The following is a 24,980-nucleotide window of genomic DNA, read 5'->3' as shown; positions in this document are numbered from 1 at the left end:
CTTCAGCTCTGCTATATCTGTCTACACTGTAGGGCCCAGAGCTTCTCCTCCTCATCCTATTCCCCTATAGTGGCCCCTGGAGAACCCTCTTCAGCTCTGCTTTATCTGTCTACACTGTAGGGCCCAGAACTTCTCCTCCTCTTCCTCTTCCCCTATAGTGGCCCCTGGAGAACCCACTTCAGCTCTGCTATATCTGTATACACTGTAGGGCCCAGAGCTTCTCCTCCTCTTCCTCTTCCCCTATAGTGGCCCCTGGAGAACCCACTTCAGCTCTGCTATATCTGTATACACTGTAGGGCCCAGAACTTCTCCTCCTCTTCCCCTATAGTGGCCCCTGGAGAACCCTCTTCAGCTCTGCTACATCTGTCTACGCTGTAGGGCCCAGAGCTTCTCCTCCCCATCCTATTATTCCCCTATAGTGGCCCCTGGAGAACCCTCTTCAGCTCTGCTATATCTGTATACACTGTAGGGCCCAGAGCTTCTCCTCCTCATCCTATTATTCCCCTATAGTGGCCCCTGGAGAACCCTTTTCAGCTCTGCTACATCTGTCTACACTGTAGGGCCCAGAGCTTCTCCTCCTCATCCTATTCCCCTATAGTGGCCCCTGGAGAACCCTCTTCAGCTCTGCTACATCTGTCTACACTGTAGGGCCCAGAGTTTCTCCTCCTCATCCTATTATTCCCCTATAGTGGCCCTTGGAGAACCCTCTTCAGCTCTGCTATATCTGTCTACACTGTAGGGCCCAGAGCTTCTCCTCCTCATCCTATTCCCCTATAGTGGCCCCTGGAGAACCCTCTTCAGCTCTGCTACATCTGTATACACTGTAGGGCCCAGAGTTTCTCCTCCTCATCCTATTATTCCCCTATAGTGGCCCCTGGAGAACCCTCTTCAGCTCTGCTACATCTGTCTACACTGTAGGGCCCAGAGTTTCTCCTCCTCATCCTATTATTCCCCTATAGTGGCCCCTGGAGAACCCTCTTCAGCTCTGCTACATCTGTGTACACTGTAGGGCCCAGAGGAGAACCTCACAGGGGACTTGCAGAGGCAGTGGTGATGCCTTCTTGGCCCTGAGTAGTAGCGCCCCCTTACACTCAGGTTTCGGTCATCCCGTGGGGTGATCATACTACCTGTGCCCACTGTCATGAGAAGTCCTAGTTGTCCCTTACATGAAGCAGTGAGATATTCCGTCCTCCGTTCACACCTACCTTCTCTGGCCAGCTGGGAGAGCTCCGCAGCATGATCCTGCTGTCCTGCCATCTCCTCCTCTGCTGCGATGGTGTCCTCCTCATCCTCAGCTGTCAACAAAGTACAGAGACTAAGCAGACAGGAATGAAACTGCTGGAGAGAGAACCCCTTACAGGGCCACCATCATACAGCACATTCATGTCCACCCACAGTATGAAGAATACCCCTTACAGGGCAAACATCATACAGCACATCCATGTCTCCCCACAGTATGAAGAATACCCCTTACAGGGCCACCATCATACAGCACATCCATGTCCCCCCCCCCCCCACAGTATGAAGAATACCCCTTACAGGGCAAACATCATACAGCACATCCATGTCTCCCCACAGTATGAAGAATACCCCTTACAGGGCCACCATCATACAGCACATCCATGTCCCCCCCCCCACAGTATGAAGAATACCCCTTACAGGGCCACCATCATACAGCACATCCATGTCCCCCCACAGTATGAAGAATACCCCTTACAGGGCAACCATCATACAGCACATCCATGTCCCCCCACAGTATGAAGAATACCCCTTACATGGCCACCATCATACAGCACATCCATGTCCCCCCACAGTATGAAGAATACCCCTTACAGGGCCACCATCATACAGCACATCCATGTCCCCCCACAGTATGAAGAATACCCCTTACAGGGCAACCATCATACAGCACATCCATGTCCCCCCACAGTATGAAGAATACCCCATACTGGACCACCATCATACAGCACACCCATATTCCCCCCCCCACACAGTATGAAGAATACCCCATACTGGACCACCATCATACAGCACACCCATGTCCCCCCCCCCCCCCACAGTATGAAGAATACCCATACAGGACCACCATCATACAGCAAACCCATGTCCCCCCCCCCACAGTATGAAGAATACCCCATACTGGACCACCATCATACAGCACATCCATGTCCCCCCAACAGTATATAGAATACACCATACTGGACCACCATCATACAGCACATCCATGTCCCCCCCCCCCCACAGTATGAAGAATACCCCATACAGGGCCACCATCATACAGCACATCCATGTCCCCCCACAGTATGAAGAATACCCCTTACAGGGCAACCATCATACAGCACATCCATGTCCCCCCACAGTATGAAGAATACCCCTTACATGGCCACCATCATACAGCACATCCATGTCCCCCCACAGTATGAAGAATACCCCTTACAGGGCCACCATCATACAGCACATCCATGTCCCCCCACAGTATGAAGAATACCCCTTACAGGGCAACCATCATACAACACATCCATGTCCCCCCACAGTATGAAGAATACCCCATACTGGACCACCATCATACAGCACACCCATATTCCCCCCCCCCACACAGTATGAAGAATACCCCATACTGGACCACCATCATACAGCACACCCATGTCCCCCCCCCCCCCACAGTATGAAGAATACCCATACTGGACCACCATCATACAGCAAACCCATGTCCCCCCCCCCACAGTATGAAGAATACCCCATACTGGACCACCATCATACAGCACATCCATGTCCCCCCAACAGTATATAGAATACACCATACTGGACCACCATCATACAGCACATCCATGCCCCCCCCCCCACAGTATGAAGAATACCCCATACTGGACCACCATCATACAGCACATCCATGCCCCCCCCCCCCCACAGTATGAAGAATATCCCATACTGGACCACCATCATACAGCACATCCATGTCCCCCCAACAGTATGAAGAATACCCCATACTGAACCACCATCAAACAGCACATCCATGCCCCCCCCACAGTATGAAGAATACCCCATACTGGACCACCATCATACAGCACATCCATGTCCCCCCAACAGTATGAAGAATACCCCATACTGGACTACCATCATACAGCACACCCATGTCCCCCCCAACAGTATATAGAATACACCATACAGCACATCCATGCCCCCCCCCCCCAGTATGAAGAATACCCCATACTGGACCACCATCATACAGCACATCCATGCCCCCCCCACAGTATGAAGAATACCCCATACTGGACCACCATCATACAGCACATCCATGCCCCCCCCCCACAGTATGAAGAATACCCCATACTGGACCACCATCATACAGCACACCCATATCCCCCCCCCCCCCACAGTATGAAGAATACCTTATACTGGACCAACATCATACAGCACACCCATGTCCCCCCCCCCCCACAGTATGAAGAATACCCCATACTGGACCACCATCATACAGCACACCCATGTCCCCCCCCCCCCCCCACAGTATGAAGAATACCCATACTGGACCACCATCATACAGCACACCCATGTCCCCCCCCCCCCCAGTATGAAGAATACCCATACTGGACCACCATCATACAACACACCCATGTCCCCCCCCCCCCCCCCCACAGTATGAAGAATACCCCATACTGGACCACCATCATACAGCACATCCATGCCCCCACAGTATGAAGAATATCCCATACTGGACCACCATCATACAGCACATCCATGTCCCCCCAACAGTATGAAGAATACCCCATACTGAACCACCATCAAACAGCACATCCATGCCCCCCCCCCCCCCACAGTATGAAGAATACCCCATACTGGACCACCATCATACAGCACATCCATGTCCCCCCAACAGTATGAAGAATACCCTATACTGGACCACCATCATACAGCACATCCATGTCCCCCACAGAAGAGCTTGTGTGGTGATGCTGGAATGAGACACGTGGTGTCAGCCGACCTTTAACATGGGGGCACTCACCTTCGTCCTCATTGGCTGTGAACTCATCATCTTCCTCCTCCACCTTCTCTTCTGCCTCCTCTTCCTCCTCCTCAGTGTCCTCATCACTAGAAACCGTATCCTAACAAAAACAAACGGAAAATAAATCCATCCACGAGAGATGTTATATACATGGTCCACTGACTGCAGACACTACATACAGTACAATGAGGGACTGTCATCTCTATGACATGTCTAATCTGCAGCCAAGGACACGGACCCCTATTACAGAATGGAACACCTCAAAAGGCCACCTTTACTACCCAGAGCACACCTACCTGCATGGGAGAGTCATCCTGCAGGATCTCGGGGGGGAGGTTCTGCAGCAGCTCATCCAGGGGTAGCTCACTCTCTCGTTTTAGAAGTTCCAGCTCCAGACGATGAGCCTCAGCATCATTCCCCTCCTGCTGCTCCTCTATCTCTATGGTCTCCTCATCATCCTCCTCCTCACCTTCAGCCTCATGAGGGAGAAACTCCCCATCTCCTTCTAGCACTGTAACCAGAGAGTACAGAGTTATCAGGACACAGGTCAGCCCCCAATAACCCCCCCCACCAGGGTCACCCTCCAATAACCCCCCCACCAGGGTCACCCTCCAATAACCCCCCCACCAGGGTCACCCTCCAATAACCCCCCCACCAGGGTCACCCTCCAATAACCCCCCCACCAGGGTCACCCTCCAATAACCCCCCCACCAGGGTCACCCTCCAATCCCACACCAGGGTCACCCTCCAATAACCCCCCCACCAGGGTCACCCTCCAATAACCCCTCCACCAGGGTCACCATCCAATAACCCCCCCACACCAGGGTCACCCTCCAATCCCACACCAGGGTCACCCTCCAATAACCCCCCACACCAGGGTCACCCTCCAATAACCCCCCACACCAGGGTCACCCTCCAATAACCCCCCACACCAGGGTCACCCTCCAATAACCCCCCACACCAGGGTCACCCTCCAATAACCCCCCACACCAGGGTCACCCTCCAATCCCACACCAGGGTCACCCTCCAATCCCACACCAGGGTCACCCTCCAATCCCACACCAGGGTCACCCTCCAATCCCACACCAGGGTCACCCTCCAATAACCCCCACACCAGGGTCACCCTCCAATAACGCCCACACCAGGGTCACCCTCCAATAACGCCCACACCAGGGTCACCCTCCAATAACGCCCACACCAGGGTCACCACCCAATAACACCGACCGCACAGGTCACCACCCAATAACACCGACCGCACAGGTCACCACCCAATAACACCGACCGCACAGGTCACCACCCAATAACACCGACCGCACAGGTCACCACCCAATAACACCTATAGCAGGGACACTTATCCCTCTCCATGAGTCTCGGTGTCACCAGGACAGACACTTTGCCAACAGAGAGAACTTTCTCAAGTCTAAGCCTAAAGAGCCAGGCAGGGACCTGTTTATTAGTGCGTGGTCAGTAGGAGCTGGGACTACCCTCTTCTGGTCTACGACCACTCACCTTTCTGGCAAATGGACGGGGCAGGACTGGTCCTGAGCGAGCCCCCCTGAGATGACCCCACACAGGAGGAGCCCGTCTTACTGACAGGATTAGCTTCACTTAGACTCTGGCTCAGAAGGTCGGAGTACTTCTCAGTCTGGCCAACAATGAAGTCCAGCTGCAGGTCCAGAGCCTTCTTCCTCTTCTCCTCCAGACGGGACTGCTGCTTAAACTGCACCACCTAAAAGAGAAAGAGCAGATCAGCCCAGGCCTGTGCCGCATCTCCATCCCCCCCAGGCCTGTGCCACAACTAACCACCCCCCCCAGGCCTGTGCCATGTATGCAGCAATTACATCAGACAGAAGCCCACCTTCTCCACGTTACTCCAGAACTGCCGCACTTCTTTAGCAATGGAGGTGGCGATGCGCCTCAGCTTGGCCTGCTCTTCTCTCCGGGCTCTCTCCTCCTTCTGTTTTAGCTCCTCGTGGTGTCGGCACACCATCCTCACAACCTGCACAACAGAAATAAGACAACTGGAGGCCACAGAACATAACCATGAGGCCTGTCTATCCATCAAATTAGGTCTACAGCACCAGAAGGGTTAAGTGTCAGCAGCATCAACACTATTCTATTAACCTGGAGAGGAGGACCACCATATAAAAGGGCCTCCCACAGGCAGCACTACCACATAAAGGGCCAAAACTACCACAAACAGGGACATGAATAGAGAAAAGCATTAACCAGCGCTCCCTAGTGTGAAACCTTCTGGGCAAGAGACAGTACGAGGCGACCAATGCACCACAACGGGTCCTGCAAACACCAACACCACGTGTAAAAGCTTCAATACATAAAGAGGCGGCCGCTCCATCCTCCACACCAACCAGCGCTCCCTAGTGTGAAACCTTCTGGGCAAGAGACAGTACGAGGCGACCAATGCACCTCAACGGGTCCTGCAAACACCAACACCACGTGTAAAAGCTTCAATACATAAAGAGGCGGCCGCTCCATCCTCCACACCAACCAGCGCTCCCTATTGTGAAACCTTCTGGGCAAGAGACAGTACGAGGCGACCAATGCACCACAACGGGTCCTGCAAACACCAACACCACGTGTAAAAGCTTCAATACATAAAGAGGCGGCCGCTCCATCCTCCACACCAACCAGCGCTCCCTATTGTGAAACCTTCTGGGCAAGAGACAGTACGAGGCGACCAATGCACCTCAACGGGTCCTGCAAACACCAACACCACGTGTAAAAGCTTCAATACATAAAGAGGCGGCCGCTCCATCCTCCACACCAACCAGCGCTCCCTAGTGTGAAACCTTCTGGGCAAGAGACAGTACGAGGCGACCAATGCACCTCAACGGGTCCTGCAAACACCAACACCACGTGTAAAAGCTTCAATACATAAAGAGGCGGCCGCTCCATCCTCCACACCAACCAGCGCTCCCTAGTGTGAAACCTTCTGGGCAAGAGACAGTACGAGGCGACCAATGCACCTCAACGGGTCCTGCAAACACCAACACCACGTGTAAAAGCTTCAATACATAAAAGCTTCAATACATAAAGAGGCGGCCGCTCCATCCTCCACACCAACCAGTGCTCCCTAGTGTGAAACCTTCTGGGCAAGAGACAGTACGAGGCGACCAATGCACCTCAACGGGTCCTGCAAACACCGACACCACGTGTAAAAGCTTCAATACATAAAGAGGCGGCCGCTCCATCCTCCACACCAACCAGCGCTCCCTAGTGTGAAACCTTCTGGGCAAGAGACAGTACGAGGCGACCAATGCACCTCAACGGGTCTGCAAACACCAACACCACGTGTAAAATCTTCAATACATAAAGAGGCGGCCGCTCCATCCTCCACACCAACCAGCGCTCCCTAGTGTGAAACCTTCTGGGCAAGAGACAGTACGAGGCGACCAATGCACCTCAACGGGTCCTGCAAACACCAACACCACGTGTAAAATCTTCAATACATAAAGAGGCGGCCGCTCCATCCTCCACACCAACCAAGTGTGAGCAATAAAACACAAACCTCCAGGAGGATTATAGAGCGCTGCCAGCTAACGCCATCCAGTACGATATAAAAATATTAAAATCGTACTACGCATTACGAAACCGATCTGCTTTCTTCCTCAGGCACAATAAAAACCAAATGCTGAATATATATGCCCCCGAATCACATCACGTGACCAGAAGTGACATCATCATATCATTAAACAAAAATATATAGGAAACCTATAAAATACATACAAATATATATAACGTGTAGGGCTGCAGCCAGCCATTGTTGTAATAATTAGTTGCCGATTATTTCATCGATTAATCGATCGAAAAGTTTCAAAATGCCAAAAAGGGGGTTCAGCGGATTCTACTTGAAGAATTGTGTACAGCAGGCAGCCACCCCCTGTAGGCAGCAGGGCCACCCCCCCCCCCTGTAGGCAGCAGGGCCAGCCCCCCCCCCCTGTAGGCAGCAGGGCCACCCCCCCCCCTGTAGGCAGCAGGGCCACCCCCCCCCCCCCTGTAGGCAGCAGGGCCACCCCCCTCCCCCTGTAGGCAGCAGGGCCACCCCCCTCCCCCTGTAGGCAGCAGGGGCCACCCCCCCTCCCTGTAGGCAGCAGGCCACCCCACCCCTGTAGGCAGCAGGGCCACCCCCCCCCGGCAGCAGGGCCACCCCCCCCCCCCTGTAGGCAGCAGGGCCACCCCCCCCCCCCCTGTAGGCAGCAGGGCCACCCCACTGGACATTAGTAACAGCCCCTCGAGTAGACGGCAGCCCCCTCCAGTAGACGGCACTCACCTGCGGCTGTGCTCTGCCCTGTTTTCCCGTCCGCATCGTGTTGTCCTATGGAGGATCATGTGACATACATGTCACGCTGCTTCCTCCGTAGCGTTACGCTAGGTGCGGGGGAGGAGGTGGAGTGACGTGTCACAGGCTCCTCCATGGGACGGGATGCGGACGGGAGAAGCAGGTATCGGTTTTGGTATTGAGGACACTGAACGAGTCCCGATACCATGCAAATTGCTAGTATTGGCCGATACTTCCATTCACCGACGCCGCCCAACATGTCCCTGCTTCTGCTTGACATGTCCCTGCTGCGGCTCTACTCCTAGCGCAATTAGCACAGCGCCGGGACATGTCTATTCTCTGCTGCTCATCTCTGTACCCGACAGACATGAGCAGCAGAGAATAGACATGCCCCGGCGTTGCGCTAATTGCACTAGGAGTAGAGCCGCAGCAGGGACATGTCGGGCAGCAGCAGTAAATGAATGAAGCCTAAATGTGGGACATGTCATTCATTTATTCATTCACTGCCGTCAACGAATCGGGTGATTATCTGATAACTGGATTAGTCGACAACAAATTTTATTGATTAATCGTTGCAGCTATTGTAACATGTATCTAAAAATGACACATGTAGAACAGCACATATCCTCATACAGTGGTCTGTTCATAACTTCATGTGTAACACGTTATATCCACAGGGATTGAATGAAGTTATGAACGGATCACTGTATGAGATTATGTGCTGTTCTTCATGTGTAACACGTTATATCCAGAGGGATTGAATGAAGAACACATAATCTCATACAGTGGTCCGTTCATAACTTCATTCAATCCCTGTGGATATAACGTGTTACACATGAAGAACAGCACATAATCTCATACAGTGGTCTGTTCATAACTTCATTCAATCCCTGTGGATATAACGTGTTACACATGAAGAACAGCACATATTCTCATACAGTGGTCCATTCATAACTTCATTCAATCCCTGTGGATATAACGTGTTACACATGAAGAACAGCACATATTCTCATACAGTGGTCCATTCATAACTTCATTCAATCCCTGTGGATATAACATGTTACACATGAAGAACAGCACATATCCTCATACAGTGGTCTGTTCATAACTTCATTCAATCCCTGTGGATATAAGGTGTTACACATGAAGAACAGCACATAATCTCATACAGTGGTCTGTTCATAACTTCATTCAATCCCTGTGGATATAACGTTTTACACATGAAGAACAGCACATAATATCATACAGTGGTCCGTTCATAACTTCATTCAATCCCTCTGGATATAACGTGTTACACATGAAGAACAGCACATAATATCATACAGTGGTCCGTTCATAACTTCATTCAATCCCTGTGGATATAATGTGTTACACATGAAGAACAGCACATAATCTCATACAGTGGTCTGTTCATAACTTCATTCAATCCCTGTGGATATAACGTGTTACACATGAAGAACAGCACATAATCTCATACAGTGGTCTGTTCATAACTTCATTCAATCCCTCTGGATATAACGTGTTACACATGAAGAACAGCACATAATATCATACAGTGGTCCGTTCATAACTTCATTCAATCCCTGTGGATATAACGTGTTACACATGAAGAACAGCACATAATCTCATACTGTGATCTGTTCATAACTTCATTCAATCCCTCTGGATATAACGTGTTACACATGAAGAACAGCACATAATATCATACAGTGGTCCGTTCATAACTTCATTCAATCCCTGTGTATATAAGGTGTTACACATGAAGAACAGCACATATCCTCATACAGTGGTCTGTTCATAACTTCATTCAATCCCTCTGGATATAACGTGTTACACATGAAGAACAGCACATAATCTCATACAGTGGTCTGTTCATAACTTCATTCAATCCCTCTGGATATAACGTGTTACACATGAAGAACAGCACATAATCTCATACTGTGATCTGTTCATAACTTCATTCAATCCCTGTGGATATAACGTGTTACACATGAAGATCCAATAGGATATCTATTGAATGACAGATGTAAGGCATTGGTATCACCGCCATGCTGGACACACATGACGGGATACACTAGGTTTCAGAAAGGAGTTGACTATGTGGGAGCCATGCTTGTTCATTCTCTAGTGAACAGTCTGAACAGTTCATCCAACATACTGAACATCCGCAGGGGAGTAAACAACAAATTCAGACGCACAGGAAAAAGTACCTGGATCCTTGCAGCTCTGTCCTGTTGCCTTGGAATATCGCAGTCGTTCACCTGTGTTGGAGATCCATGAACACAGGCAACAGCTGGAGCAACATTGAAAAGTGCCCACTGAGCGATCACCTGACCCGATCACGTGATGGATCATGTGATGAGACTTCTCTGTCATGACATACAATCTCCTGATCCTTTTCAGCACGTGTCCTACTTGGTGCTAAAATGGACTTCAGATTCCAAGCACGTCGGAACGAGACACCCGGTTTAGGGGGATTTGTTTTTAGGAGATGGGGTCTAATTTCAATATTCCCAATCTTTATTTAAAATGTGTTTAATATTAAAAGCAGTGATAAAAGTAAAACAAAACTTGTGTCTGGATCGCACTTTCTGCCTTTTCATTGTTATTTTTAACCCTTGGTTTCATAAGATCACATTGTTTTAAGGGAAGTGTTTTTTATACGCAGTTTTCAATATATTTATATCCTTTCTCAGGGAAACGTTTTTGTAATATTTTGGATTGCTGAAAAAAAGTCTTCATCCAAAATAAAGTTTTTACATACTTTTTCCGATATTGATCATAAGGGATATTGTATATCAACTTATAGTAATGACAACTTGACGTCTACTTTTTTTTAAATGGGTTAGTGTTTGAACACCTCCCTCCGGGTCTTTAAAAATTTCCAAATCTAAAAAAAAAAAACATATTAGTGTCAGAGATAATGGGTGTGAAAGTCCAAGTGTTATTATTAATGTGAGAAATGAATTCCAAAGCCAGCCCATATGAAAAATCAATTATACATCTACAATAAATTATATAATCAGACCACCGTGACTGCACGATATATTGAGACTTGAACCCCACCCATATACAAATTTGCATAACTGGGGGCGAAACGAGTCCCTATGGTCCCCATCAGCCACGGGTCTGACGATATAACACCCCATTAGAAGTGAAGACATTGTGATGTAAAATAAATCCCATTAACCCCTTAACGACGCAGGACGTATATTTACGTCCTGCGCCGACTCCCGCGATATGAAAAGTAAAACGTCCGTTTTTCCTATTTTACCCCCAAAAAGCGTAAAAAACATTTTTTATAGACATATTTGGTATCGCCGCGTGCGTAAATGTCCGAACTATTAAAATAAAATGTTAATGATCCCGTACGGTGAACGGCGTGAACGAAAAAAAAAAAAAAAAGTCCAAAATTCCTACTTTTTTAATACATTTTATTAAAAAAAAAATTATAAAAAATGTATTAAAAGTTTTTTATATGCAAATGTGGTATCAAAAAAAAGTACAGATCATGGCGCAAAAAATGAGCCCCCATACCGCCACTTATACGGAAAAATAAAAAAGTTAGAGGTCATCAAAATAAAGGGATTATAAACATACTAATTTGGTTAAAAAGTTTGTTATTTTTTTTAAGCGCAACAATAATATAAAAGTATATAATAATGGGTATCATTTTAATCGTATTGACCCTCAGAATAAAGAACACATGTCATTTTTACCATAAATTGTACGGCGTGAAAACAAAACCTTCCAAAATTAGCAAAATTGCGTTTTTCGTTTTAATTTCCCCACAAAAATAGTGTTTTTTGGTTGCGCCATACATTTTATGATATAATGAGTGATGTCATTACAAAGGACAACTGGTCACGCAAAAAACAAGCCCTCATACTAGTCTGTGGATGAAAATATAAAAGAGTTATGATTTTTAGAAGGCGAGGAGGAAAAAATGAAAACGTAAAAATTTAATTGTCTGAGTCCTTAAGGCCAAAATGGGCTGAGTCCTTAAGGGGTTAAGTAAAAACAAAAAATTTTGACCAGTGGGTAAAGTGGAATTCCCATCCAAAAAAATAGGACCCCGCAGATCTGCCTTTTTTCCTTCAAAATATTACAATCTAAAAACTGGCATCTAGTGTAATAAATAGAAACTTAATTCAAAAATCAATTGTGAAGAGTCTTAAAGGAACATCGGTAACGTGCAAACGTATCCCTCAAGAAATGAATCAATATAGTGAGACGGATGTGAAGAATTAACCCCTGAAATTATAGGACCACCCGGAGGGTTCGTTTCAGACTTATGGGCTTTTGGTAAAAAATCTCTCTCCTTTTTATTTAATAGATTATTACCAAAAGCCTCAGAAATTAACCTGTTATACCCTATGATTATAAAGATTATAACAGGTTCATTATTCTTGGTAATCTAATAATAAGGAGAGAGATTTTACTACATAAACTATCAGTTACCGTCTGTTATTATTTACCAAAGGTCCATAAGTCTGAAACCAACCCTCCGGGTGGTCCTATTATTTCGGGGGTTAATTCTATTTCTTCCCATCCGTCCCACTACAGTGATCCCTCAATTTACAATAGGCCTCAACATACAATAGTTTCAACATACAATGGTCTTTTCTGGACTATTGTAACTTGAAACCAAACTCAACATACAATACTATGGACAGTCCAGATCTGTGATACCTGTCACAACTGGAGGAACTGACCAATCAGAATGGGCATTTTACTGGTAAATCCCCTGTATTACTATAGTGCATGCAGTGACTGGCTGTCTGGTAGCGCCCCCTACAGTACAGGGAGGTATTACATGTTCTGTACTCTTTACCTGTATTACTGAAGTGTATGCACTGACTGGTGTCTGGTAGCGCCCCCTACAGTACAGGGAGGTATTACATGTTCTGTACTCTTTACCTGTATTACTGAAGTGTATGCAGTGACTGGTGTCTGGTAGCGCCCCCTACAGTACAGGGAGGTATTACATGTTCTGTACTCTTTACCTGTATTACTGAAGTGTATGCAGTGACTGGTGTCTGGTAGCGCCCCCTACAGTGCAGGGAGGTATTACATGTTCTGTACTCTTTACCTGTATTACTGAAGTGTATACACTGACTGGTGTCTGGTAGCGCCCTCTACAGTACAGGGAGGTATTACATGATCTGTACTCTTTACCTGTATTACTGAAGTGTATGCAGTGACTGGTGTCTGGTAGCGCCCCCTACAGTACAGGGAGGTATTACATGTTCTGTACTCTTTACCTGTATTACTGAAGTGTATACACTGACTGGTGTCTGGTAGCGCCCTCTACAGTACAGGGAGGTATTACATGATCTGTACTACTCCTTACCTGTGCCAGGGTTAGCTGCTCCTTTGAAAACCAAGTAAGGGCGGCTCCATTTGGGACACTGTGTGTACTGTATAGGACCCTGAAGAAGCTCCTGTCCTCCACATAAACCATTGTTTCCCAACCAGGTTGTCTACAGCTGTTGCAAAACTACAACTCACAGCATGCCCGGACAGCCAATGGCTGTCCGGGCATGATGGGAGTTGTAGTTTTGCAATTGCTGGAGGCACCCTGGTTGGGAAACCCTGACATAGACAGTGATTACAGCTCCCAGCAGACCTTTCTTACTTTTATATGTAAGGATTTGCTTTATCTCTATTAGTTATCTACTTATTTTTCTTTAATCCTCACTTTTTCCTTTTTTTTTTTCCGGACGACATTTTGGTGGCTTCAGATCCAATTACGAGGTTTCCACAGAGTTCTGGTCTCAACATACAATGGTTTCAACATACAATGGTCATCCTGGAACCGATTAATATTGTAACTTGAGGGACCACTGTATATTGATTCATTTCTTGAAGGATACATTTGCACTTGACCTGTGTTTCTTTAAGACTCTTCACAATTGATTTTGGAATTAAATATTTTTCCTAGTGAGTGTTTGTTTATTACACTAGATGCAAGTTTTTTTAGATTGTAATATTTTGGAGGATTACACTTTACCCACTGGTCAAAATTTTTTATTTTATGGAATTAAATATATTTTAACCTCTTGGGGACGCAGGACATACCTGTAGTGTATACAATCAATGTACTGCATGCTATAGTCTCCTATGACATAGTATTGATCAGTGTATACAATATACTGCATGTTATCGTCTCCTATGACATAGTATTGATCAGTGTATACAATATACTGCATGTTATCGTCTCCTATGACATAGTATTGATCAGTGTATACAATATACTGCATGTTAGTCTCCTATGGCGTAGTATTGATCAGTGTATACAATATACTGCATGTTATCATCTCCTATGACATAGTATTGATCAGTGTATACAATATACTGCATGCTATAGTCTCCTATGACATAGTATTGATCAGTGTATACAATATACTGCATGTTATCGTCTCCTATGACATAGTATTGATCAGTGTATACAATATACTGCATGTTATAGTCTCCTATGACATAGTATTGATCAGTGTATACAATATACTGCATGCTATAGTCTCCTATGGCATAGTATTGATCAGTGTATACAATATACTGCATGCTATAGTCTCCTATGACATAGTATTGATCAGTGTATACAATATACTGCATGCTATAGTCTCCTATGACATAGTATTGATCAGTGTATACAATATACTGCATGTTATAGTCTCCTATGGCGTAGTATTGATCAGTGTATACAATATACTGCATGCTATAGTCTCCTATGACATAGTATTGATCAGTGTATACAATATACTGCATGTTATAGTCTCCTATGACATAGTATTGATCAGTGTATACAATATACTGCATGTTATAGTCTCCTATGGCGTAGTATTGATCAGTGTATACAATGTACTGCATGTTATAGTATCCTATGACATAGTATTGATCAGTGTATACAATATACTGCATGTTATAGTCTATGGCGTAGTATTGATCAGTGTATACAATATACTGCATGCTATAGTCTCCTATGACATAGTATTGATCAGTGTATACAATATACTGCATGTTATAGTCTCCTATGGCGTAGTATTGATCAGTGTATACAATATACTGCATGCTATAGTCTCCTATGACATAGTATTGATCAGTGTATATAATATACTGCATGTTATAGTCTCCTATGGCGTAGTATTGATCAGTGTATACAATATACTGCATGCTATAGTCTCCTATGACATAGTATTGATCACTGTATACAATATACTGCATGTTATAGTCTCCTATGGCGTAGTATTGATCAGTGTATACAATATACGGCATGCTATAGTCTCCTATGACATAGTATTGATCAGTGTATACAATATACTGCATGTTATCGTCTCCTATGACATAGTATTGATCAGTGTGTACAATGTACTGCATGTTATAGTCTCCTATGGCATAGTATTGATCAGTGTATACAATATACTGCATGCTATAGTCTACTATGGCGTAGTATTGATCAGTGTATACAATATACTGCATGCTATAGTCTCCTATGACATAGTATTGATCAGTGTATACAATATACTGCATGTTATAGTCTCCTATGGCGTAGTATTGATCAGTGTATACAATATACTGCATGCTATAGTCTCCTATGACATAGTATTGATCACTGTATACAATATACTGCATGTTATAGTCTCCTATGGCGTAGTATTGATCAGTGTATACAATATACTGCATGCTATAGTCTCCTATGACATAGTATTGATCAGTGTATACAATATACTGCATGTTATCGTCTCCTATGACATAGTATTGATCAGTGTGTACAATGTACTGCATGTTATAGTCTCCTATGGCATAGTATTGATCAGTGTATACAATATACTGCATGCTATAGTCTCCTATGGCACAGTATTGATCAGTGTATACAATATACTGCATGCTATAGTCTCCTATGACATAGTATTGATCAGTGTATACAATATACTGCATGTTATAGTCTCCTATGACATAGTATTGATCAGTGTATACAATATACTGCATGTTATAGTCTCCTATGACATTGTATTAATCAGTGTATACAATATACTGCATGTTAGTCTCCTATGACCTAGTATTGATCAGTGTATACAATATACTGCATGTTATCGTCTCCTATGACATTTTATTGATCAGTGTATACAATATACTGCATGCTATAGTCTCCTATGGCATAGTATTGATCAGTGTATACAATATACTGCATGTTATAGTCTCCTATGACATAGTATTGATCAGTGTATACAATGTACTGCATGTTATCGTCTCCTATGGCATAGTATTGATCAGTGTATACAATATACTGAATGCTATAGTCTCCTATGACATAGTATTGATCAGTGTATACAATATACTGCATGTTATAGTCTCCTATGACATAGTATTAATCAGTGTATACAATATACTGCATGTTGTAGTCTCCTATGACATAGTATTGATCAGTGTATACAATATACTGCATGTTATAGTCTCCTATGGGGGCTATAACATTACAAAAAGTGTAAAAAGTGTTAAAAGTGTTAATAAATGTGATTTAACCCCTTCCCTAACAAAATTTCAAGTCAAAGATAAAGTGTCAATTTTACCGAAAAATTTACTGCGTAGAAACGGAAGCCCCCAAAATTTACAAAAAGGCTTATTTTCTTCAATTTTGTCGCACAATGATTTTTTTCCCCTTTTTCACTGTAGACTTTGGGTAAAATGACTGATGTCATTACAAAATAGAATTGGAGTTGCAAAAAATAAGCCCTCATATGGATTTTTAGTTGCAAAAACGTTTCCCTGAGAAAGGATATAAAATATATTGAAAACTGCGTATAAAAAACGCTTCCCTTAAAACCATGTGATCTTGTGAAACCAAGGGTTAAAAATAACAATGAAAAGGCAGAAAGTGCAATCCAGAAAAGTTTTGTTTTACTTTTATCACTGGTTTTAACCCCTTAAGGACCACGGGTTTTTCAGTTTTTGCACTTTCGTTTTTTCCTCATTACCTTTTAAAAATCATAACCCTTTCAATTTTCCACCTAAAAATCCATATTATGGCTTATTTTTTGCGTCGCCAATTCTACTTTGCAGTGACATCAGTCATTTTACCCAAAAATGCACGACGAAACGGAAAAAAAGAAATCATTGTGCGACAAAATCGAAGAAAAAAAACGCCATTTTGTAACTTTAGGGGGCTTCCGTTTCTACGCAGTGCATATTTCGGTAAAAATGACACCTTATCATTATTCTGTAGGTCCATACGGTTAATATGATCCCCGACTTATATAGGTTGGATTTTGTCGGACTTCTGGAAAAAATCATAACTACATGCAGGAAAATTTATACGTTTAAAATGGTCATCTTCTAACCCCTATAACTTTTTTATTTTTCCACGTACAGGTATGAGTGCTAATTTTTTGCGCCGTGATCTGAAGTTTTTATTGGTACCATTTTTGTCTTGATCGGACTTTTTGATCACTTTTTATTCATTTTTAATGGTATAAAAAGTGACCAAACTACGCTTTTTTGGACTTTGGAATTTTTTGGCGCGTACGCCATTGACCGTGCGGTTTAATTAATGATATATTTTTATAGTTCGGACGTTTCCGCAAGCGGCGATACCACATATGTTTATTTTTATTTACACTGTTTTATTTTTTTTATGGGAAAAGGGGGGTGATTCAAACTTTTATTAGGGAAGGGGTTAAATGACCTTTATTAACACTTTTTTTTTGCAGTGTTATAGGTCCCATAGGGGACTATAACACTGCACACACTGATCTCTTCTACTGATCATTGTTATCCCATAGGAGACTAACACTGCACACACCGATCTCTTATACTAATCATTATTATCCCATAGGGACCTATAACACTGCACACACTGATCTCTTCTACTGATCATTGTTATCCCATAGGAGACTAACACTGCACACACTGATCTCTTATACTGATCATTGTTATCCCATAGGAGACTATAACACTGCACACACTGATCTCTTATACTGATCATTATTATCCCATAGGGACCTATAACACTGCACACACTGATCTCTTATACTGATCATTGTTATCCCATAGGGACCTATAACACTGCACACACTGATCTCTTATACTGATCATTGTTATCCCATAGGAGATCATAACACTGCACACACTGATCTCTTCTACTGATCATAATTATCCCATAGGGACCTATAACACTGCACACACTGATCTTTTATACTGATCATTATTATCCCATAGGGACCTATAACACTGCACACACTGATCTCCTATGCTGATCACTGGCGTGTATTAACACACCTATGATCAGTGTTAATGGCGATTGACTGCTCCTGCCTGGATCTCAGGCACGGAGCAGTCATTCGTCGATCGGACACCGAGGAGGCAGGTAAGGGACCTCCCGGAGTCCTGCAAGCTGTTCGGGATGCCGCGATTTCACCACGGCGGTCCCGAACAGCCCGACTGACTAGACGGGATACTTTCACTTTCGAAGCGGCGGTCAGCTTTGACCGCCGCTTCTAAAGGGTTAATACCGCACATCGCCGCAGTCGGCGATGTGTGGTATTAGCCACGGGTCCCGGCCGTTGATGAGCGCGGGGACCGATGCGATGTGATGCGGGTTCGCAGCGCGACCCAGCTTCATATCGCGGGAGCCGGCGCAGTACGTAAATATACGTCCTGCGTCGTTAAAGGGTTAATATTAGGGAAGGCAAAAAACCGCAACCTGCAATTTCAGAATAAGGTGTATCCGGCGCTCGTCCTCGGTAAGTAGGTAACTCCTCTCGGTCACTCCAAGGTATATTTCAAAGGAAAAACTTCTTTATTCCCTACAACAGCACAAACATTCACAGACAGGTACCAAAGGATGACGCGTTTCGAGGGGCGGGACCCCCTCTTCGTCAGTCCCGCCCCTCGAAACGCGTAATCCTTTGGTACTTGTCTGTGAATGTTTGTGCTGTTGTAGGGAATAAAGACGTTTTTCATTTGAAATATACCTTGGAGTGACCGAGAGGAGCTACCTACTAACCGAGGACGAGCGCCGGATACACCTTATTCTGAAATCGCAGGTTGCAGTTTTTTGCCTTCCATTGTCCAGACCGTCCAGGAGCTTCCCTGGAACGGAGTGGCGCCGGCAGCACTTCTGGCCCCCTTATACGAGCATATTTGCCACTGCCTTGGCGTAAAGTGCTTCATGGTGTTGTACTCACAGTATCAATATATCTCTCCATTAAGTCTTGTTGCCAAGGGTAACAGCACATTGCTGCGCTTCTCATATCTGCTTCCTTTTCATATTGATCTCCATGGTTTTAATATTAAACACATTTTAAATAAAGTTTGGGAATATTGAAATTAGACCCATCTCCTAAAAACAAATCCCCCTAAACCGGGTGTCTCGTTCCGACGTGCTTGGAATCTGAAGTCCATTTTAGCACCAAGTAGGACACGTGCTGAAAAGGATCAGGAGATTGTATGTCATGACAGAGAAGTCTCATCACATGATCCATCACGTGATCGGGTCAGGTGATCGCTCAGTGGGGCACTTTTCAATGTTGCTCCAGCTGTTGCCTGTGTTCATGGATCTCCAACACAGGTGAACGACTTGCGATATTCCAAGGCAACAGGACAGAGCTGCAAGGATCCAGGTACTTTTTCCTGTGCGTCTGAATTTGTTGTTTACTCCCCTGCGGATGTTCAGTATGTTGGATGAACTGTTCAGACTGTTCACTAGAGAATGAACAAGCATGGCTCCCACATAGTCAACTCCTTTCTGAAACCTAGTGTATCCCGTCATGTGTGTCCAGCATGGCGGTGATACCAATGCCTTACATCTGTCATTCAATAGATATCCTATTGATCTTCATGTGTAACACGTTATATCCAGAGGGATTGAATGAAGTTATGAACGGATCACAGTATGAGATTATGTGCTGTTCTTCATGTGTAACACGTTATATCCAGAGGGATTGAATGAAGTTATGAACAGACCACTGTATGATATTATGTGCTGTTCTTCATGTGTAACACGTTATATCCAGAGGGATTGAATGAAGTTATGAACAGACCACTGTATGAGATTATGTGCTGTTCTTCATGTGTAACACGTTATATCCAGAGGGATTGAATGAAGTTATGAACGTATCACAGTATGAGATTATGTGCTGTTCTTCATGTGTAACACGTTATATCCACAGGGATTGAATGAAGTTATGAACAGACCACTGTATGAGATTATGTGCTGTTCTTCATGTGTAACACGTTATATCCACAGGGATTGAATGAAGTTATGAACAGACCACTGTATGAGATTATGTGCTGTTCTTCATGTGTAACACGTTATATCCACAGGGATTGAATGAAGTTATGAACAGACCACTGTATGAGATTATGTGCTGTTCTTCATGTGTAACACGTTATATCCACAGGGATTGAATGAAGTTATGAACAGACCACTGTATGAGGATATGTGCTGTTCTTCATGTGTAACACGTTATATCCACAGGGATTGAATGAAGTTATGAACGGACCACTGTATGAGGATATGTGCTGTTCTTCATGTGTAACACCTTATATCCACAGGGATTGAATGAAGTTATGAACAGACCACTGTATGAGATTATGTGCTGTTCTTCATGTGTAACACGTTATATCCACAGGGATTGAATGAAGTTATGAACAGACCACTGTATGAGATTAATGTGCTGTTCTTCATGTGTAACACGTTATATCCACAGGGATTGAATGAAGTTATGAACAGACCCACTGTCATGAGGATTTGTGCTGTTCTTCATGTGTAACACGTTATATCCACAGGGATTGAATGAAGTTATGAACAGACCACTGTATGAGAATATGTGCTGTTCTTCATGTGTAACACCTTATATCCACAGGGATTGAATGAAGTTATGAACAGACCACTGTATGAGAATATGTGCTGTTCTTCATGTGTAACACGTTATATCCACAGGGATTGAATGAAGTTATGAACAGACCACTGTATGAGAATATGTGCTGTTCTTCATGTGTAACACGTTATATCCACAGGGATTGAATGAAGTTATGAACGTATCACAGTATGAGATTATGTGCTGTTCTTCATGTGTAACACCTTATATACACAGGGATTGAATGAAGTTATGAACGTATCACAGTATGAGATTATGTGCTGTTCTTCATGTGTAACACGTTATATCCACAGGGATTGAATGAAGTTATGAACGGACCACTGTATGAGGATATGTGCTGTTCTTCATGTGTAACACGTTATATACACAGGGATTGAATGAAGTTATGAACAGACCACTGTATGAGGATATGTGCTGTTCTTCATGTGTAACACGTTATATCCACAGGGATTGAATGAAGTTATGAACGACCACTGTATGAGGATATGTGCTGTTCTTCATGTGTCCATTTTTAGATACATGATATATATATATTTGTATGTATTTTATAGGTTTCCTATATATTTTTGTGTAATGATATGATGAGGTCACTTCTGGTCACGTGATGTGATTCAGGGGCATATATATATTCAGCATTTGGTTTTTATTGTGCCTGAGGAATAAAGCAGATCGGTTTCGTAATGCGTATTACGATTTTAATAAAACATATTTATATCATACTGGATGGCTTTTGCTGGCAGCGCTCTATAATCCTCCTGGAGGAATAAACAGGACTACTATACACAGGGACAACGGACGGCCAGGACTAGCACACACAGGCTCACGACAGGAAGGACTACTAAAGGGAGGGTACATTAGAGCTGAATGGGAGACACCAGTCATAAATGCGCTCATCTAAAGATTATCAGTGCATGTCCCTCTCCATGTGTCTTTGTGTCACCATGAAGGACACTTTGCCACAACAGACAGGAATTTTTATGGCACCAGCTACCAAATCCAAGCCTACAAAGCAAGGCAGGGACCTGTTTTATCAGTGCATTTTGGTCACGTCTTTCTGACACTCAACCTCGTGGCCATGCCTCTCTAGCACTTACCTTCCTGGCCACGCCTCTCTTCCAGCGCCGCTCTTGAGCAAAGTCCGCAGCTAGCCATTGCATCTCCTCACACAAATAGTCCCAAAGCACTTTTGGACGAGTAGGTTCTGGAAATTTTGATAGGCGCCGTGGGGTCCAGAAGCCCTCCTTACGTAGCTCTGCTATTCTATTCTCGATCTCTGCTTCCTGCTCAGGAAATGAAGAGAGTTAATCAGTGAGCTGACATGACAGCAGCTCAGATGGGCAGTGGGGGTGCAGTCTGCGGGGGACACTCACATGTTTTGCCTGCTCTGCAATCTCCGTGTGATTATCCCATTTCTGACCTGCTGAGCCATCTTGTTGGTTCCCCTCCAGTCCATCATCTAATGGGTCGCCAGAGCAAAGGTCCCCAATGTCCCCCTGAAAGGTCAAACGGAGACAGCTCCCCACTTGAATCTGGAGACATTGGGGGGTCGACGCTGGTCAATACGTCCGATGCCTGTGGGACAAAGTGGTTGGTAAGAAGGGCACTCACAGCAGGACGTCCACTCACTCATCTCATACAGGTGGCGTCCACTTCAGTGAGGGAGACACTCGTCATTACAACCACTATTCTGGAGCTCAGATCAGATGAACATGAAAATACAGTAAGGAAACCCTGGCAACGAGGCTGTCACCCACCGGCATGTGCCTGCGGGGCGGGCAGGGCTCCATTGTGGGGCGTCCAGCAGACTCTCCTCTCTCTCGGTACTCCAGTAGAGGGCTTGTGACTCGCTGCAGGGCATGCTGGGATGCTGCCTCATCATGGGCCAGACTCTCCAGTTCAGGCCTTCACACTTGCTTGAAGCACTAGGAGGAGAGAAGGGAGATAAAGGTGACACGTCAGCGCCGCTTCACAAAGGGAGTAGACTAAAGGGACAGGATTACACGGATGAGTTAGTACGGTGTTTGTGTATCTAGTAGTTATGGATAACACGGCAGGATACGTCACAGATAAGCGATGATGGATATCTCCTCCTGCTCTCTACCTGTATAGTACATACCTGTGCTGAGGATATCACCTCCTGTTCTCTACCTGTATAGTACATACCTGTGCTGAGGGATATCTCCTCCTGCTCTCTACCTGTATAGTACATACCTGTGCTGAGGGATATCACCTCCTGTTCTCTACCTGTATAGTACATATCTGTGCTGAGAGATATCACCTCCTGTTCTCTACCTGTATAGTACATATCTGTGCTGAGGGATATCACCTCCTGTTCTCTACCTGTATAGTACATATCTGTGCTGAGGGATATCACCTCCTGCTCTCTACCTGTATAGTACATACCTGTGCTGAGGGATATCTCCTCCTGCTCTCTACCTGTATAGTACATACCTGTGCTGAGAGATATCTCCTCCTGCTCTCTACCTGTATAGTACATACCTGTGCTGAGGGATATCTCCTCCTGCTCTCTACCTGTATAGTACATACCTGTGCTGAGAGATATCTCCTCCTGCTCTCTACCTGTATAGTACATATCTGTGCTGAGGGATATCACCTCCTGCTCTCTACCTGTATAGTACATACCTGTGCTGAGGGATATCACCTCCTGCTCTCTACCTGTATAGTACATACCTGTGCTGAGGGATATCGCCTCCTGTTCTCTACCTGTATAGTACATACCTGTGCTGAGGGATATCACCTCCTGCTCTCTACCTGTATAGTACATACCTGTGCTGAGGGATATCCACCCTCCTGCTCTCTACCTGTATAGTACATACCTGTGCTGAGGGATATCACCTCCTGCTCTCTACCTGTGCTGGGGGATATCACCTCCTGCTCTCTACCTGTATAGTACATACCTGTGCTGAGGGATATCACCTCCTGTTCTCTACCTGTATAGTACATACCTGTGCTGAGGGATATCACCCTCCTGCTCTCTACCTGTATAGTACATACCTGTGCTGAGAGATATCACCTCCTGTTCTCTACCTGTATAGTACATACCTGTGCTGAGAGATATCACCTCCTGTTCTCTACCTGTATAGTACATATCTGTGCTGAGGGATATCACCTCCTGTTCTCTACCTGTATAGTACATACCTGTGCTGAGGGATATCATCTCCTGTTCTCTACCTGTATAGTACATACCTGTGCTGAGAGATATCACCTCCTGTTCTCTACCTGTATAGTACATATCTGTGCTGAGGGATATCTCCTCCTGTTCTCTACCTGTATAGTACATACCTGTGCTGAGGGATATCACCTCCTGCTCTCTACCTGTATAGTACATACCTGTGCTGAGGGATATCACCTCCTGCTCTCTACCTGTATAGTACATACCTGTGCTGAGGGATATCATCTCCTGTTCTCTACCTGTATAGTACATACCTGTGCTGAGGGATATCTCCTCCTGCTCTCTACCTGTATAGTACATACCTGTGCTGAGGGATATCACCTCCTGTTCTCTACCTGTATAGTACATACCTGTGCTGAGGGATATCTCCTCCTGTTCTCTACCTGTATAGTACATACCTGTGCTGAGGGATATCACCTCCTGCTCTCTACCTGTATAGTACATACCTGTGCTGAGGGATATCACCTCCTGTTCTCTACCTGTATAGTACATACCTGTGCTGAGGGATATCACCTCCTGCTCTCTACCTGTATAGTACATACCTGTGCTGAGGGATATCACCTCCTGTTCTCTACCTGTATAGTACATACCTGTGCTGAGAGA

The 24,980-nt window shown here is 44.9% G+C and overlaps 1 pseudogene; it reads right to left on the bottom strand.

The window, feature by feature from the left end:
- Positions 1 to 918: 918 nt before the first annotated feature.
- Positions 919 to 23,102, bottom strand: LOC130328304 (helicase SRCAP-like; annotated as a pseudogene).
- Between the last annotated feature and the right edge of the window lie 1,878 nt (positions 23,103 to 24,980).

The sequence above is a fragment of the Hyla sarda genome, unplaced genomic scaffold (genome assembly GCF_029499605.1).
Source record: "Hyla sarda isolate aHylSar1 unplaced genomic scaffold, aHylSar1.hap1 scaffold_3056, whole genome shotgun sequence".
In the NCBI taxonomy this organism is placed as follows: Eukaryota; Metazoa; Chordata; class Amphibia; order Anura; family Hylidae; genus Hyla; species Hyla sarda.
Note: the sequence above shows the minus strand (reverse complement) of the source record. Positions and strands in the feature narration are given on the sequence as shown.